Source organism: Columba livia, chromosome 4, assembly GCF_036013475.1.
Source record: "Columba livia isolate bColLiv1 breed racing homer chromosome 4, bColLiv1.pat.W.v2, whole genome shotgun sequence".
Taxonomy (NCBI): domain Eukaryota; kingdom Metazoa; phylum Chordata; class Aves; order Columbiformes; family Columbidae; genus Columba; species Columba livia.
This window is the reverse complement of record NC_088605.1, coordinates 1811364-1816555: the sequence shown is the minus strand read 5'-3', so window position 1 is coordinate 1816555 and position 5192 is coordinate 1811364.

Below are 5192 nucleotides of genomic sequence, written 5' to 3'. Positions count from 1 at the left end.
AGAGAGCAAGAGAGCAAGGAAATGTGAAAGGGAGAAGGAAAGGGAAAAGGAAAGTGGGAAATTAAAAAAAAAAAAAAAAGAATGAAAGCAAGAGGGGAAGAAGAGATCAAAGAAAGATAAAGAAAATGCACTAAGGAAGGTGGAAAGAAACGACGGAAAGAAAAAAATAATAAATAGAGAAAGAAGAGGCAAGAAAGCAAGAGGGCACGGCGGCCCGGGGGCAGGGCCGGGCAGCAGGTGGAGGGGCCGGAGCCGCTCCGGGACGGGCCGGTCGCGGGGCAGCGGGTTCCGGGGCCCCCGGGCGCCGCCGCCAGCGGCCGCGATCCCCGGTCCGTGCCGAGCAGATAAACCTGATCGGGACCCCCGGGCATGGCGGCGGGGACAGCGAGGGGACAGCGATGGACAGGGAGAGGGAAAGGAAAGGAAAGGAAAGGAAAGGAAAGGAAAGGAAAGGAAAGGAAAGGAAAGGAAAGGAAAGGAAAGGAAAGGAAAGGAAAGGAAAGGAAAGGAAAGGAAAGGAAAGGAAAGGAAAGGAAAGGAAAGGAAAGGAAAGGAAAGGACACAGACAAGAGAAGGGAAATGAAAGAGGAAAATAAGAAAGGGAGAGAAAGAAAATGAGAGAAACAAAGATAAAATAAATGGACACAAGTCGGGAAAAAAATAAGAGAGAAGAAGAAAAAAAAGAGAAGAGAAGAGAAGAGAGAAGAGAAGAGAAGAGAAGAGAAGAGAAGAGAAGAGAAGAGAAGAGAAGAGAAGAGAAGAGAGAGAAAAACTAAAGAGAAGGAATAAAGAGAAAAGCAATAAAAACAAATAAATCTCGCTGCGCAGCCGAGATCCCTCGCAATCTTTCCCTTCGTTCCCGAGAAATCCCAACGTCCCGGCTCCGGCAGCCGCGGGGGCCGCGCAGGGAAGAGCGGCAGCGCCGGGACCGTCCCCGGGAGCCCTGCGGTGCCCGCCCGGGACCCCGCTCCGAACCCCCCGCCCCAGGGCACCGGCTCTCGCGGACACCGCACACGGCCGTGCAAATGCACCCAGCGTGCAAATGCAACGAGCGTAACTGCACCCGAGCACCGGAGGCTGCGAATGCACCGAAGTGCGCGAATGCACCGAGCACCGAGCGTGTAACCGCACCGAGCTCCGGGGTGCGCAAACGCATCCGTACCGGGGGTACAAATGCACTCCGGCACCGCTGTGTGTAAACGCACAGAGCCCCGGCGTGTAAACACACTCGGCACCGGGGTGCAAACGCACAGAGCCCCGCCGTGTAAACACACTCGGCACCGGGGTGCAAACGCACTCGGCACCGGGGGTGCAAACGCCCGGAGCAGCGGCTGTGCGTGCGGGCACAGCAGCAACAGGTTTTTCCCTCCGGTTCTCCGTCGGCCTCCCCGGTTTAACGGGTGGTGTCCCCCGCTCTCTCCGCGCCCCATTTCTCACCTTGGAAGCGGTGCCCGAAGAAACGGTTCCGCAGCACCCAGGGGTAGAAGTTGAGCGGGTCGCGGTGTTGCGGCGCCGAAGAAGGAATGGGGGTGCGGTAACGCCGACCCCCCCCAGTTGATGGGGCCCGACGGGCAGCGCCGGGTGCCCCACGGCTTCGGGGAAGACGAGCTCGGCGCTGCCGTAGAGAGCCCGGCCGGCGGCAGCGCCCTGGAAGCCGGGGGCGGAAGGCGGCGGCGGCGTCGGCGGCGGCGGGGCCGGGGTAGGCGAGGGCGGCGGGGACGCGGGGGGGGCTCCTCGGGGCCGAGGGTGGGTGTCTTTGCCCACCCAGAGACTCGATGGTGAAGCAGCGTTTCGCAGACGGTTGGAACATGGTTTGAGCCGGCGAGGGGAGATGGGGAGGGGAAGGGAGGAGGGGGGGGGTCGGAGCGGGGCTGTTCCCTCCGGGTGCGTGTGTGTAAAGAAACCTTCCCCCCCCCCCCCCCCCCCAATCTCCCCCCGCTCCGGGCAGCGCACACGGACAGACACACGGACACACACCCACCCCGCCGCCCACCCGCGGGCGCCCACGCACCCGCACACCCCCGGGCAGCCGGTACAAATACGGCGGTACCTGGCGGGGGCCCCGGAGGAGGGAGGGGGCGGCCTCACCTGCTCGGGCCCGGGCAGGGTCGGGGGCCGGGCGGGCAGGGGGAGGCAGGGGCGGGCAGGGAGGCACAGGAGGCAGGGGGAGGCAGAGAGCGCGCCGAAAAACTGGACTGGAGCCGCTCCCGCAGCCGCGCCGAGAAGTTGTGGGAGAGGGGCTCGGCTGCGGGGCTTTTCTTTTCCTTCTTCTTTAAAAAAAAATAAAAACGTCCTTTAAAAATCGTCTTTTTCTTTTTTTTTTTTTTTTTTAAATTTACTTCCCTTTCTTTTTATTTTTTTTTTTAATTTTTCTCTTTTTCTTTGGTTTTTCTTTTTCGTTCCTTTTAAAAAAATATATTTCCTTCCTTTCCCTTCTCTTTCCCTTTCATCTCCTTTTCATCTTTCCTTTCCTTTCCTTTCCTTTCCTTTCCTTTCTTTCCTTTCCTTTCCTTTCCTTTCCTTTCCTTCCTTTCTTTCCTTTCCTTTCTTTCCTTTCCTTTCCTTCCTTTCCTTTCCTTTCCTTTCCCTTTCCTTTCCTTTCCCTCCTTCCCCTTCCCTTCCCTTCCCTTCCCTTCCCTTCCTTCCCTTCCCTTCCCTTCCCTTCCCTTCCCTTCCCTTCCCTTCCCTTCCCTTCCCTCCCCTTTCCTCTGTATTTGGTATTTGAAACCCCTCGCAGCCGCTGTTGGTAACTCTGCGGCTCCGGGAGCTCCGGCCGGGCGGGAGGGATGGAGGGGGGGTGAAGTGAAATCGTCCTCCCCGCCTTCCGCGCAAACTCCGCTCCCCTCCTCGTCCCCCCCGCTCCAAAGACAGGACCTTCCCCCCCCCTCCCCGGACAAAAGGCCGCTCTTCCCACGGGGCCGATCCTGCGCTGGGAATAATAATAATAATAAAATAATAAATCCCGAATAACTCGCGATTTGCGGTGTTTTTTCGGCAGCTCGGGGGGATGCGCGGGCGCGCAGCCGCTGCGCGGGCCGGTCCCGAGTTCACTCGCAGTTTGGCTCTGCTCGGAGTTTTGCCGCTCCGCGGAGGCGGGGGGGCCAACCCTCCCCTCCCCTCCCGCACAAAAGGGGTTGAAAGTCCTATTTTCCACTTGGCTGCATTGAAATACTCCGCGCAGGGCACCCGCGGATCCTTCCCCCCGAGCGCTGCTGCGCGGCCGCGGCCTTTCCGCGGACTCGCTCCCCGCAAGAACCCGTGGGGAAGAAACGAGGAGGGGGGAGGAAAGCATAAAATCCATGAAATCCCGCAGAAATCAAAGCTGTGAATGGAGAGCGTGGCCAGAGGGCTTTTATTTCATTTTTTCTTCCCTAAAGTGAGCCAGGAAAAAAATAATCTGCGTTTTAAATATATTATATATATATTTATGTATAAAATTGCAATAAGGTGCGGGAGGGCACCGGTACGCCCCCGCGAAGGATGGGGAAGGGGAAGAGGAAAAAGGGAAGGGGAAAAGCAGGAGGGAAAAAGGAACGGGAAAGGGGCTGCGGGGCCAGCGCTCGGCTCACCCGCGGGAGCTCTGCCCGGCTCCGAGACCGCTTGTAGAATGTCAGTCAAGTCCATTTAATTCAATTTTTACATTTAATTTCGTTTTTTGCTCGCTGTTTCCTTCACTCCCCGGGGGTGCGGAACCTCCGCCCCTGGCCGCGGGGGGGGCAGAGCCGCGGAGCGCTGCGCGGGGCCGCGATTTCGTTTCCTGCGGATTTCACCGCTTTTCAGCATCTTCTGCGGGGTGGGTGGGGTTGAATAAATACAAATAAGAAGGCGGGCGGGCGCTGGTGCTCACCGCGAAAATCCTGCCGGCAGCATCTCCCCTCTGCGCCCCATCTCTGCAGGAATATTTGGGGGAGGGAGCTGCTTTGGTTTAAGGGATAAATCCTAAATTTTCCCTATTGGAAAATTCTAAACGTTGAAGTGATTTATTTTTCCCTATGTCCCCCGGTGGTTTTCAGTCCCAACTCGCTGTCCCAGGCTCCCCGGATGCTCCTGGGAAGCTGCTGCACTGAAACCAGGAGCGAACCCCAAATTTATTCTTTATGTTTCTTTTCCCCCTTTTCGTTCCCAGGCCTGATCCCACCTCCAGGATAATTCAAGGAAGGATTTTTATCCCCCACGGGAGTAACCCACGGACCCCTCTAGGCCTTGTTCTGGCTCCTGGAGCTTATTCAAGGGAAAACTTTATCCCCCGCAGCCCCGGGAGGAGGAGATGGGGAACAACCTGCCTTCCCGCTGCATTGCTGCCCGGGAGCAGCTCTGCGTGGAGGAGAAGGACATTTTCCTTTATTTTTTAACGAAAAACGTGGCAGGCAGGGGGTGCAGCACCGGGATTAGGGGATGCTGGTGGGGAAAAGGGGGATCTGCTGCCTGTTAAAATGGAATGGTGAGGATATTCCGAGGAGCAAAACGAAAGAGGAATAAAGGAGAGGGCGAAGGGAACTGGACAGGCACCAAAATCTCGCCTTGGGGTTGGGGGGAGAGGGTGAGTTCCAGGGGTGGGTGGATGGAAGGTGGCATCAGTCTGCACCTCCCATCGTTTGCCTGCCTGCACCCCAACCCCTGCCTGCACCCCAATCCCTGCCTCTTAACACAAATCTCTGCCTATATCCCAATCCCTGTCTCTGGATACAAATCACTGCCTGCATCCAAATGTCTGCCTCTGCACCCCAGTCCCTGCCTGCACCCAAATCCCTGCCTCTGGATACAAATCCCTGCCTGCACCCCAGTCCCTGACTGCACCCCAATCCCTGCCTGAACCCCAGTCCCTGCCCCTTAACACAAATCTCTGCCTACATCCCAATCCTGTCTCTAGATACAAATCTCTGCCTGCACCCAAATCTCTGCCCGTACCCAAATGTCTGCCTCTTCACCCCAGTCCCTGCCTGCACCCAAATCCCTGCCTCTGGATACAAATCCCTGCCCGCACCCCAGTCTCTGCCTGCACCCCAATCTTCTTTGCCTGCACCCCAGTCCCTGCCTCTTAACACAAATCTCTGCCTACATCCCAATCCTGTCTCTAGATACAAATCTCTGCCTGCACCCAAATCTCTGCCCGTACCCAAATGTCTGCCTCTTCACCCCAGTCCCTGCCTGCACCCAAATCCCTGCCTGTACCCCAGTCTCTGCCTGTACCC